The following is a 14,502-nucleotide window of genomic DNA, read 5'->3' on the forward strand; positions in this document are numbered from 1 at the left end:
ATCACAAGCCTGTGGTGAAACAAAAAAAGGTTAAAGGTTTTATTTTTATCTGTTAATTATACTTATTTGTTTCTTGTTATAAAGAAGGACATGAATCACCAAGAATCATAACAACATTTTTTAAATCTGGTTAATTTCCCACCTATATATATACATTTTTTCACATACATTTCAATGAATCTTCATCACTCAAGTGTCTGGAAGACAAAAATTTATGGTCACACATGGATTATTCTGTAGCAGACTTAAAAATTGGCACATCAGCTGTAAAATGAACCATCAGTCACCAGACCAATGGAACTCTGTATTGCCTTGGAAATTCTCTCTGCAATCTGCAGTACACCCTCATGTGTTATGCTGAACTGAGAAAGGAAGAAGGGTGGGATTTGCTGTGAATTAATCCATACTCATCAAGAGGAAATTTCTTTGGAAAATTTTTGATGCAGAATAAGCCCAGGCTCACTGGCTTAGGCAGGTCTTAAAATGCTACAAAAGGCATTTCTCCACTCCCACAGATTAAAGAGGAAAACTAGGGAATTTATTCCCCCCAGCCTGCAGTCCAATTTGTGAACACTATATAGGATCTCTCTTTATCTTGTGAAGAAATGCTATTTATGACTGTACATTATAGTTTTTATGGGCTTGGACTATAAAACAGGTTCTGAAATGAAAAAAAATAAATTAAAACTCAAAAAAGCAATGCTTTCCAGCCCACTAGCCTCTTGTGAATTTTGTGTCAGTGGGCACAATAGAGTGAGGTATAAATGGTTTATCATTGGAACAACAACTAATTTTAAAAAATCCAGGGGAAGTTTCAGAATTAAACCTATCAGAAATTACATACTAGTCACCAAAAATTAAATATTTAAAGAATCTGGTCTTAGTGAAAAATTTGGGCTTTACATATCATGAGGTACATTAACACTGAGGAATAGAGACAACGTTTGCAGTTAAAACTGCCAAGACACTCAATGATTAACCTTAGGAATCTGTGGAAATATTAATATAGTTAAATGCAGTGTTAAGGAGAATCCTATATCTCTTAAGTGCACAAATGCACTGCCATCTCCAGTATCCAAACATTTCACCAGTGACATTGTGCTGTCCTAAACTGTCCCTGGCCCTCAGGCCCCTGTAGTTTCTGTTTCCATATTGCAATCATGGATTGCATTTTTTTATGTAGTTTTTAAAAAAATAATTATTTTCTAATATCTCAGATATGTTGCATTTTCCATGTATATAATATAATCTTATTTTCTTTTGGTAACTTGGTGGCTTCCTCGATGTTTAGCAGTACACAACATATATATCGAAAAGGAATAGTCTATAGTCTATATTGAGTGACTAGTCATTCTAGGTTGAAAAGTATGTTAAGAAACTTTGTTTCTGAACTGTTAGGAATAAAATATTTGAAGACTCTATTTTTTAACTTTTTATGTCTAACAGGTGATTATTGGATTGAACAAGAAGTTACAGTAGTGACTTCTTGTTCAATGTGTGTGTGTTCAACTTCTATGTGAACAGAAGTTAGAGTAGTTTATTCAAGATCAAGATTCTTTGTCTTCTCTTGAGCACAGATGAAGTCCCTTTATTTTTGCATGTGCAATGAATACAGATAAAGGAGTTTCGATTTTTTGCTTTCTGCATCAGGAGCTTGATCCAAGGCCAGCTCAGTGGAAATGCTCCTATTGATTTCAGTGGCTTTGGATCAGACTTTAATTCTGTTGTGACTGGATTGAAAACCAATATATTTATCTCTTTGGAATTCTACTGACGTAGTGTCTTTTGAAAGTTTTTGTTTAATTCTTTTCTTGATGCATTTCAGGTAATTATTCAAATAATTTAACTTGCTACCTATTTAACATATTGTTATCAGCTGTCAAAATAATGAAATACTCAATATAAATTTAAGCACTTAAACTGACAAAAATGTCGCTGATAAGAATAATGGAAGAAACAGAAAATAAGGAAAAAAAATTTACAAGGATAATTCAAACCATTTCATCTGTAAATAATGAGAATTTAATGAGGTTGCTATCCAAAAAGGTTCTCACTTCTTACAGTACAAAGTATTCATTTTTCACATTAATTGTCTTTTTAGTAACATTATTAGGACACTGAAAAGAAAATATTTATGTGCATATGAGTTGTTTTCATGGCACTTTTTCTTTGGTCATAGAAAAAACAGTTTACCTATGGACTTCTGAAAAGAAGATTACATCAAGTGTCTAGTCTGTCAAAAAAAAAAGCTCAGGAGACTCATATCCTATAAACAATAAGCTGGCTTTTTTAATTGAAAATCTGAAGCTCTGAATTCTCATGACATAGAACAGGACCTTAGACTAAACTTTGTATAATAGCAAGATCTAAAGTCAGCAAAGAAATAGCAAATGATAAAGTGACATTATGGCATTGGTCTTCATTATTTGGACATTGTTCTTTCAGATCAAAATAGCACAACACTTGTGAAAAAATTTACACTGATTAGTGATTAAATCCACAGGTAGCACCACCAGTGAAAGAATTGTTCTATCTGCTCTAGCCATCTACATTTATTGAGATTAATTATCCCCTGGAGGTACTGGGCTCTCTCCATTTACTATAGAAAAGTCTCAATACATAAATTAAATGGTATGGTCAACTCTTAGAAAGACAAAATAAGGTAAATTGAGACCCACACTAGATACTGATTCATCTGTGTGAAGTATCTCCTAATAAGTTATTTAATAAGTAAAAAGAAAACAGTTATGTATACTTTGATACAAGAAGCTGGAGCTGTATGTGCCTCTTTGTGACATATTTCATTCACATGTTTATTCAATGCTTTCTACTTTGAAAGTGTTTCTTTAATAAGGAAATAATAAGGAAAAAATAGAGGGTGGGAAAGATGGGGAAAAAAACCTGAGAGCAACAAAAATACCAGGTATTATAGTGAGGAAGAAATTACATGATTTAAGATTAAAAAAAAAAGGAGAAAGATGATACTGTGCAAAACTGAAAAATTGATGGCAGACTGCTGATGCATGGCTCTGAGCAGCAATCTCAGTTACCTGTCTCTGCTGAAAAAGGTTTATTGCCAGCACCACTGAAAGCTGCAGTGGAGAGTGCCCCAAATGGGCACCCTTAAATGGGAGTTTGGTGTTCAAGTAAGAGCACAAGATTTATTGAAGGGATTAAGGTAAATTAGGCAAGTGGAACACAAAAAAACCCCAGAGTCCAGATAACTGAAGTTTTAAAGATCATGAAAATATTTTGGATCTAGAAACCCACAAAGTCAAACATAAGGTTGAATTTTTTTTTTCCTGACATTTTAAGGAACATCAAAAATAATCTGGACATAATCATGAAAGACATAAGGGTCATTGCAATCAATATTTTTGTTTATGTCATCTAGAGACATTCACAGTTAATAAAAAAATATCAGCAAGGTTTATGCTGACAGATGGGGAATTATGTACTTATAGTCTGGAAAACTCTGTTGGTATGTGTCAGCCAGCAACAATGATTTCTATAAGTATTAAAGGGCTGAGTGGACCTGTCAAAAGTAGGAGAGTTTTACAAGTAGTGAAGAACAAAATTTTAGTCTTGTGTTGCTTCAAGAAAACTTGTACAGGTCAGCAGTCAAATATTTGAGAGCAATATGGGCTTAAAACAATATTATCATAAGAGAATAGAAAGCCTTGGGTTGGAAGTGACCTTAAAGTTCCCACACCATGTCATAGCCATGATTCATCCCACTAGATCATGCTGCTCAGGGCTCCATCCAACCCAGCCTTGAACACTTCGAGGGATAGGAAATCCAGTTTTTCTGGGTAACCTGTTCCAGTGTCTCACCATCATCACAGTATAGAATTCCTTTCTAATTAATTTAAGCCTATCAGTTTAAAGCCTTTTCCCCTTGTCATATCCTTACACATCGTCACTCCTTCTCTTTTTCATAAGCTCTAAGTACTGGAAGGCTGCAATGAGGTCTCCTCAGAGCCCTCTCTTCTCCATGCTCAAATACCTCAGTTCTCTCAGCCTGTCTTCACAGAAGAGGTGTCCCAGCCATCAGATCATCTTATTGGCCCTTTGGACTTGGTGCAGCAGGTCCACATTTCTTGCACTGAGGACTCCAGACTGGACACAGCACCCTTGGTGGTGTCTCACAAGGACAGGGGAGAGGAGGAGAATCAGCTTCCTCAGCCTACTGGCCTTGCTTCGTCTGGTTCAGCCCAGGATGCAGTTGGCCTATTGGGCTGCAAGTGTTGGATCATGTCTGGATTTTTGTCCATGAGAACCTGCAACTCCTTCTCCACAGAGCTGCTCTCAAGGGGCTCTTGTCCCAGATTCTACACATGTCTGGGATTGCCCCAACCCTGGTGCATTTGGACTTGTGGGACCTCATGAGAGTCTTATAGACTCTCAGCCTCATGAGGGTCTTATGGACTCTGTGTTTGTGGCAGTTTCTCAGACATATTGTTGCCCAAGACAGGGAAGGAAGTGGAAATTTTTCTATCTCAACACAGCCTCAGTGCCCGCAAAGACACATTTTGACCACATGTAATTTGCAAAACAGAAGCATATTCTTATTTGGGTTTGATTGCAAGGTTTGGGTAACCAGAGCTGGTGTTGGGTGAACAGGTGTGGTTTCTCTGAGAAACTACCAGGAGCTTTCCCTGTGTCTGACAGATCCAATGCCAGCTGTCTTCAAGATGAATCCATGACCTGTGGTCAAGGCTGAGTCCATCAGCTGCAGCCCGTGATGCAGCCCATGCTGATTCCAGGCTGTGCCCCTGTAGCCCATGGAGGTCCTTGGGAAGCAGAGATCCAGCTGCAGCCTGTGGAGAATCCCATGCCAGAGCAGTTAGATGTGCCCAAAGAAGGCTGTGATTTCATGGGAGGCCTGCACTGGGGCAGGGTCCTGAGAGGACCTGTGGGCCCATGAAGAGAGGAGCCCATGCTGGAGCAGGTTTGTTAGCAGGATCCCACAAGGAATCCACACTGGAGCAGGCTTTTTTTGAAGGACTTCAGCCTATAGAAGAGACTCACCCCAGAGAAGTTAATGAAGCCCATGGGAAGGATTCACACTGGAGAAGGTCATGGAGGACTGTCTGCTGTTGGAGGGAACCTGGAGAATTGGAAAGTGTCCTCTCCCTGAGGAGGAAGCAGAGGCAGAAACAACGTGATGAACTGACTGTAAGCCCTATTCCCTGTCCCTGCTTCACTGCTTGGGGAAGGAGTTAGATAGTCAAAAATAATGTTAGGCCAAGAAGGGACTAGCGGGGAAGGTGTGTTTAAGATTTGGTTCTACTTCTCATTATCCTACTCTATGATATGATTTACAACAAATCCAATTAATTTCCCCAAGTGGAGTGTGATGGTAATCAGTGAGTAATCTCTTCATGTCCTTATCACAATCCATGAAATTTTCATCATATTGTTTTCTGTCCCTCTTGTCCAGAGGAGGGGGGAGTGATAGAGTGGATTTCATTGGTACCTGGCATCCAACCAAGGTCAAACCACCACAATATCATTTAAAAAAATAAAAGAATAGATGTAACCAAAGAAAATCAGAATTTAATCTCTCATTTTATAGAGGTTGTAATAAAAGACAGATGAAGAAGTTATATTGGTGAACAGGAAAAAATCAATGAGATCATAATCTTGCCTGATGAAAAGAGTTGAGAGTTATGCAAAAGAGAATTTCTGAAAAAAAAAAACAAAACAGCTACACATTTATTTTGGAAAGAATTCCTTAATGACTCTTGAAAGGTGATTATAGGGTGATAAATTTGTATTTTGTTGAAAATAAGGAGACACAGACACCCCACCCTAAATGAACCCTGTTCTCTGACCCAACTATAGACATAAACAGTCTACAGTATGAAAATAGAATACATAGTTTCTGAAGGCAATTACAGAAACAAATTCACAAAGCAAAATGTGTCAAAACCAGGTTGACACAGACAAACTTTCCCATCTGTCACAGCAAACACTTATAAATATTGAATAATTAACACACAAAATTGAAGCAATTTTGTTTCAGGAAGCTCCAGCTTACCAGCTATATGTAGCTGCTTCTTACTTTGTCCTCATGAAAATTTGCTCATGTCTTATATTTAGAGGATGAAGGGAATTGTCTACCTCATTATATAAATTAGCTACTGAAGCTACAGAGCCCAGACATACAACTAAACACCAATGTGTTTGGTGTCAGATGTGATTATGTTTGGGATTCATTCCTCTGTGTTTAGATAATAGCTGAAGGAACTCATAGTTGCCCAGAGCTCTATGGAAAATAAACTATTCTCCTAATGCATGAAAAAAACCAAAAATGCAGTAAGAAGCTATCAGGGAAACTACATCTACAGAGAAAGGCAACAAAGAAGGTGGAGTGAGTCAAAGCACACTTTTTAGTCAAAATGCAGTTTTAATCTCATGTATTTCTTTGTAGCTTGTGATAGCACAAGCCATTTAAATCCTTAGTTTGGCTTCAGAAAGCAGTTTTATCAATGTGTGGCTCCTGTGTATTGAGTATAAAATCATATCTGTTACCCCCAAGGAAGTGAAAAGTATTGACTATCTAGAATTCTGTGTGGGTGGACTTATAGTCTCCAATACTAAGATACTAATACCCAATACTGACTGGTTTGGCATTCTTAGTATAAAATTCTAGTATAAATTGGGTTTATTTAAAGCCAGGAAGACATATTATTACTTTTTTTCCATTGCTTTCTTTTCAAAGCTATAAAAAAAAAAAAAAAAAACAGTAGCAATACATGATGAGTGAAAAAAAACCCAATAAATAAATAGCATGTTCTAAAACTGCTGAAGTTCATATATGTTCACTTATGTTCTAAAACTGTTGAGTTTATATAAAATTTGTTTTCCTACTATTTACAGGTGTTTGAAGACCATTGACCTTAACCAGATGGTAAATGTCAATATTGTCAAAAGTGATTAAACAATTAAAAATATATTGAACATTTCTACAATGTACACCTGTTCAGTTGCATCTCATTTTCCTGCTTCTCCTTTAACTGTCCACACAATTGACCTAATTTCCACTGAGTATATAAACAATTTCACCTTCCTTAACTAATTTCTGTGAACCTGTTTTTCAGATTTTGTAGCATCAAAATTTTTACTGAGTACCTAAAAAGTTTTAGTCTTTCCAAAAAAAATTAATTCTTCCCTCCAAACAAACGCAGCCCCTTAACATGATTTTTTTCTACTTTCTGTCTGGGATGCATTCGTGTGTAAAGAGAGAAAGTGGGAGGAGGGAAGACTGTATTAAAAGGATGGCAGATTTATAGTTGCTTTCAATTAATTTTCATTTGATTTGATTTAATTCTTTGGTTGATTACTTACCCTTTTAATGCAGCATCAGATCTCCTAACTTCAGATTTATTGGTTCTTCATGATCTAGAATAGCAATTTCTACATGTTGTGATCACCTACAGTAATTCCTTGAACTGTAGCTCTTTAAGTCAAAAGTGACCTTTATGATCAGTCAGTTTAGCATTCTAGATAATATGGCCCGTATGATGTCAAGTAACAAGGCATTTCTCTACCTCAATAGCTCTTACTCCACAGAAAATAACAATGAATGGTCTATTTAAACATGAACTGAATATCTGAGTTATCTGGGACTCACTGTGTGGTTCATTATTGGTTACCTTTTCTTTGGTTCACAATTCCTACACAGCGTTCAACATCACAGAATTTATTGCTCTAACCTGTAAATTAATCCATTTATCAAATTGTTGATGCAGGTGACTACTGTCTTTACTTGCAGAATAAATTTGGGATAAAGGAATAATTAAGCATGGGAAAACGAAGTGCTTTTTGTGAGCCTTAGCTTTTGGAAGATAAACTTTTTGGAAGATAAACTCTGACTCTCAGGCAGGATAATTAAGACTAACACCTCAAAAATAGCATTCTTAGAATCCTGTCAGCTCTTTACTCAAGACCTGAGGAGTAGGAAGAGGTTTGAAACCCAAATGTGTGAATGAAACAATAATGTGTATAGAAGAGATATAGTTATGTTAGGAAGTGGGGAATATCTCTGAAAAAGGAAATTGCACTGGCAGCATAGCCTGAAACATAATCATAATGGAGTCACATAATGAAAATGAAAAGTGTTATAGACTAACATTTAGAATAAGAAAGGAGAAACTGTGAGAAAGCTAAGACTAAGATATACCATAGTACACTTGGCTTATAGTGACACAACTGCTTGTGTCCTACCTCTGGGGACAGGAATATGAAGGATATAAAAAATGCTACTGCAGTAGCACCTACTGCAAGTACATCCAGCATGTGAATGTTCAAACTCATGAGAGGCAAATACGTAAAGAGGAGAGAAAGAATATAAAAAAACCAGTTCAAAAAGAATGAAATTTACCAACAGATTTAAGACTCAAAAGCTTTTTTTAAATTAAAGCCCAAGTAAATTTGTCTTCCAATTCAAGAAGAAAACAAAATGGTCCAAACACCCTACCATAACAATCACAGCACACCGGGAAAGTTAAGGAAACTATCACATGAAAAGGCTGACTTTTATGACATGGAATGTTTGCTCTAATGGAAAGAAGAAAGGAAATTAGAGGGTCTGGAAAAGAATTTGAGGTATGAACAAAGAATTCTCAGACTTATTTTTAAAACCCTTCACATATCACTCTTGGTAACTTAATCTCTGGCTATGATCAATAAAAAAACTACAGATATTGTGATAGCCTATTAAAATAAAATGGGTGACTTTTGAAGAAACTCTCCAAGTTTGTTTTTCTGAGGTTAGGCAAAAAAGTAGCTGGTTCTTTTATCAAAATATGCCACCCACAGTGAAACACTGTATTATTTTCAGTATCTAGTCTTTACCATGGAAGTGGTACCAAATTCCACTGCACAATAGTCCACTAGAAACTAGAGGTGGTTTGCACAGGACAGCTGAGGCAGTGTTACATGTGATTTCTCTGTTTGCCCACCCAGCTGGGTAAATAGATGTTCTTTCTTTGCAGTATTTGAGCAGATCAGTGGAAAAGAAACATGAAATAAATGAAAGCAACACTTACATTTTTTGAGTCAATTGTGGATAGGCATAAGTGTCTTTATGAACACTGGGGTTAGTGTTCATTTCCAAATTAAGATTTTACTAAGAAACATCTGGTTAGATGTTTCATTATCCAGTTAAGGTAGGGAAAAAAGGGATGAGCAAAACATCTGGGGACATAGGGAATGTTGTACTGGTAAAAGATGAGAGATCTTCCTCTGTACTCTGGCCTACTTACCTCTTTTCAATCAGGCATTCTGTACCATACCTGCTATGACTTTGTGATACAATCCAGCTCCTACTCTTTTGCTAAGGTGAGGTTGCTTCCTTAATCCACCAGATCAGTATCTCTTTCTACAGGAGGCAGAACTAGAAATGATCTTGGGTTATCAAGTCCAGGACCCTGCTATCATTGGGAACCACGTAATCTAATCCCTTCCTTTATTTTATCTAGTTCCATTTTAGCTAGTGTTTTGCTGCACTAATACTACTAAAATGTGTTCTAGAATGAGGTTACTCCACTTAAAACTTTTGGATATTTGAAATTACATATATTTATTAGTTTTATGAGCTCAGAACTGCATATTTTTGAAGGTGGATAAAATTAGCAAATTGAGCTAATCCTAATACCCTACGGCTTTCCCCATGATAAAGAATGACATACATACAATATGCAGCATGGTATCTGAAAAGCCCACAACAGAATAATAACTTCAGTGAGATATTAAAATTAAAATATGCTTCACAATCTCATTTTGAAAATCCATTTAATCCAGTCTTCTTGCAGGATATATTAGTCAGGAGTTTCTTTGGTATATAGTAGGCAGTGATGTGTTAAATATTGGAACTTCTATTCAGGTATAGAAAGAGTTTCAGTAAGGAGACTCATTTCAAGGTTCATTAGGAATATATTTTTGTTGTTGCAAATTACTTAACACTATCTTTTTTTCAAACCTGCGGTGAGGCTTTGGTTCAGCCAGTAAAATTTAGCTTTTCAAGCTGGAAAGGCAAAAGGAAATCTTCAATATAACCACTGAGGCAGAGAAATGTTAGCCCTATTCCTTTCCCTTCTCCCCAGGCTTTAGAGCTACTTATTTTTAACAATATCTAATGTTGAGTTCAGCTTGGAGACTAGATGGAAAAAAAAGCAGATACTGAGTAGATCATGGTAGGGTGAAAAAGCTTATTTTAGTCAAAGTATGATGGCACTAGACTGTGAAAGTCTGAGTTACTCTGTGACTCACTCTGAAGAATGGACAAGGGCTGTGCAGAAGTGCTTCACCAGTCATTTTCCTGCTGTGGCATACAATCAGTTTTTGATTACCCAGGTCGAGATTTCCTGAAGAGGAAAAGCTGTCACATTCAGAAATTATTTCCATAGATGCTAACCAAAGCAGGACTCAGTACTTCTCAGCCAAACCATAATTTCTACATATTTCAAAAAAACACACTTTGAAATGTGTTCACAAGAAGAGGAGAAGGGCACAAAATCTTCAGAAATGCTTTACTTTTATTTCATCTTTCTCTAAAACTCATGGAAGACTTTAAAATCACAATTATTAAAAAACATATCTTTTAGAACACAGGGGAAGAAAAAAATCTTGTTGGTGCAATGCCTAATGTAATTTTCTGTGGTCATTCACTGAAGGTGTTAAGACTCCAAAAGCTCAAATATTCAGAAAATTTCAAAAATGAAGACATTTTTGCCTAAGGTATGATGCCTGTTATTCCCAATATTTATAATTTTCAGGTTTTTTTGAAAGTTAAACTGAAGTTCTTCCAGCAATACGTATTTTGGGGGGACTCTCCCATGCCCTTTTTTTCCTAAATAACTGGACTTAGTCAGGCGTCCACTGGATGTATCATAATGGGCTTCCACATATAAAAAGAATGATAAGTTTTTAATGGTCTGTCTTTATGAAAAAAATGCCTTCAAAACTACATACTAGTAGTTCTAAAAAAATTTTATAGACTGATATGTATGAAAAATTATTATTTAGTGATGGTAATGTTGTCAAGGAAGCAGAGTTTTCATTCTCTTAGGCATAGCACTGATTTGAGTAATGTAATGTTTAAAAGGCAGTATTAATGACACCTTCAAAAATTGCTCTGTAGCTGTGCATTTAATGAACCTGCTCCTTAATCATTACATGATATGACTAAAATCTGAACAATTTACTGAAAAATTCTTAGTTTAGCGTAAGTACATTTAAAATTTTATCACTGTTCCAATATAGTAAGAGAAACAAGCTCTACCAGCTAATTAGTTCATGCAGCAATCATTAAGAGCCTTTCCTCTTTCTCACACAAACTCACCTCTCTATTATCAGTGTTGCTACATACAGAATCACTCTACTGCTTGATGGACTTATGTTGAGAAATCCTACTTTAACTTAACAGGTGTGACCACTTTGGCATTTTTTCATCTTACTCAGGAGTGTTGTCTAAGTCTCTCTACATCTGCATTGTATTGTATTCCTTGTATTTTGGATTGTATTGTACAATATTGTATTGTATTGTAGAATATTGTATTGTATTGTTATAGAGTTACATGTCACAGAAATCTTTTGCCTCGGCCTGGTACAACGTGCTGGTGAAAATCAAAATATGTAACTATAATTAAGGTAGAACATGCACAATATCTTATGATTTCATATTACATTAATGTTACAGGCAATTAAATACTGTAGGCTTTTATTCGTTTTTACAAACATCAATATCTTAATTTTTAATACCTTCTAATTTACTATAATTATATGTACTCCCAACTCTCACATATGTTTATCTTGAATCTTCACATCTCAGGGATCTGATATTTAAAAATGTGTTTTTTTGGCTAACTTCTAAGACTTCAGAGATTCCACTAACACTTGATGTTTATAAACATCACCAATTCAACTGTCTTTGAATAACAGGACATTTAACTAAAACTAAAAATGGCATCTTTTTCTGAAATGCTTATCAGGATGAATCAACTTTCAGGCAAAATCCATTCATAATTTCATGTTAGGATAATGCTCATCACAGGATACAAGCATGAATTAATATGCAGTGGTAAGATAAGTATTCAAAGGGAATCTGTTGTCACCTGATAACCCACACCAGAAATTTGATGCATGGTAGAAACAAAAGAAATGGAGTAGGGCAGAGAGAAGCACAAGCAGACAGTAGGTAACATGTGAAAACTAACCCAATCCTACTTTTTCTTCTGACGTGCTAATAAATAATCCTAAAATTAGTTTCTTGCATGAGTTTTACAAATTGCCCTTGTGGTAGTTTCATTCACATGTGGTGCTTATTCTATATTGCTTACATGGTAATGGAATAACCCACAATCAGTTGTTAGTCATCCTTATTGCACCACTGTGGCCTATTAGAGCTTTGTCACCAAACTCTGGACAGTATGAGGATGTTATTTAGTCACTAAGAAAGTTCATGCTGCTTATTTAATTGACAGCTTAAAGCATAAATTTTGTGTAGTTGGCTGCTACATACATATAAAAGGCCAAACTTATATTTCATTTTACACGATTGCCTTTGAATTTATTGGTTTCCTTTGTTGTCCTTGGGGAACCACTTTGAATACAAGAAACTACAGTTATAATAGTTAGAAAGAAATCAGTGGTTACAGGGGAGGTGATCAAACAGTAAATAAAATAACCATTTGTAGCTGTTTTAGCAGTTTTGCTTTATGTGTGCTTAGAATTGCATCTCAATAAAGCACAAGCTACGATTTAAAACCACACAATTTCAAAGGTAACATGCAAAACAACTTGATTATTTTGCCAGATTCCAGCCTGAGGGTACTGGCATGCTTCAAAATATTGCTTCGCTAGGTTTTTATTTCTGGCAAAAAATATCTTCCACGAAATTGTTCTGTTCTGCAGCATAGCAGCACTAATTTATAATCTGTGCTTCAGTAGCAAGAGGCTTTCGGTCCTTCCCTCTCCCATTTAACATTTATATTTACTTTATTCTCTCCTCACTTTTTAGTGTTCTCCCCCCACATTCTAGTTACTGTAGCAACTGCATTTTTTAAAAAAACTATAAGAAAAAATGGAGTTTAAACAAAGGACTGAAAAAGTAGTACCCAAAGTTTTTCTCTGTGTCTGCTGGTGACCTATGGGATATAATAACACAATACTGAGCTCATATGCTATATTTTCTACTCTTGGTGCTTGCCCAGAACAGAAAGTGACTGATTTGATTTCATCGATGGGAGGGAAGGGTGGAAGCAGAAGTGAAAAAAAAAAAAATTACATACAAGGTATATTCAATATTAGCACAAAAAAGAAAGCAGGTCTGTTCATTTTCATATGCTCTAGACCAAAGTGTCTTTGCATGTTATCTTTGCAGTTTTCCTTAAATCATATCAGTTACATACAGAATCCCCAACAGTTTAGCAGAACACTGCTAATCCACTACCAAGGGTGAAAGATATGGTAAGGATAATCTGTCCACAAGGAGTTGGAGTTAGAGCCATAATTCAGTACATGTAGACTACTACTACATGTTTACTACATGTAAACATCCTAATTTGGCAATTATTTTTGGTCTTGTCAGCCTCACTGGATTAAAAGTGGGGAGGGAGCAGCTGGTGGCTTCTCACATACAGTTAAGGTGTCATTCATTCCTTGAGTGTACCTTTGCTCCCTACCCACTGCATTGTCACACACGTTCACTCTTCATTGTCACATGCAATACCGTCATCTATGATTTTTTTTCAGGGTATTGTAATGAAAAATACAGCTCATCCTCAAGACCAAAGAAGTGATTGTGTGTAAAGTGCACATTACCTAATCTGTAGCAAGGAGGAATCTAGGGTCACAGAGACATTTGCCTCTTCAAGGAAGCAGTAGAAGCAATTTATGCTCCCGAGCAGCATTTTCTTTCTTATCAGCACAGTTCTTGCTGTTCTCCCTTTTTTTTTCACCCTTGTTACAGTTTATTTTACTGCTATTGTATTGCTTGAAAGAGAGCTAGTGCACAATTTACACCAAAAAAAGTAAAAAGCAATAGCAATTTGAGCTGTTTCAGTAGATTAATTACATTTTCATAACCCATCTTATCTAACTAATTACTACTCATCACTTATGGATTTGAAAATATTACAAATCCACTCATTCAGAATTTTGATCAGTTTCAGGTTTTCTCACAGTGCCATGTCTGTGATTCCTGATCTGATTTCTGATAGAGAAAAATCAAGCTTCCATTATTGACATAATTGTGTTTTCTTACTTGATTTTATTTGCCACCTGTTTTCAAATCTAAGGTACATCTTCTCCCTTATGTTATTCTATTAGAATTCTGCATAAAATACTCTTCATTACTTCAGATAGCAAAGAATTATCTTCATATTACATGAGTTGTCATCTGGGAATTTTAGTATGATCTGCTTTGGAGATTCCAGGAAAAAGCTTGCTCAATTCTTATCTCCCCTTGTTTTTGTTATTGGCAGTACATCTGCA

Source organism: Haemorhous mexicanus, chromosome 6 (assembly GCF_027477595.1).
Source record: "Haemorhous mexicanus isolate bHaeMex1 chromosome 6, bHaeMex1.pri, whole genome shotgun sequence".
Classification (NCBI taxonomy): domain Eukaryota; kingdom Metazoa; phylum Chordata; class Aves; order Passeriformes; family Fringillidae; genus Haemorhous; species Haemorhous mexicanus.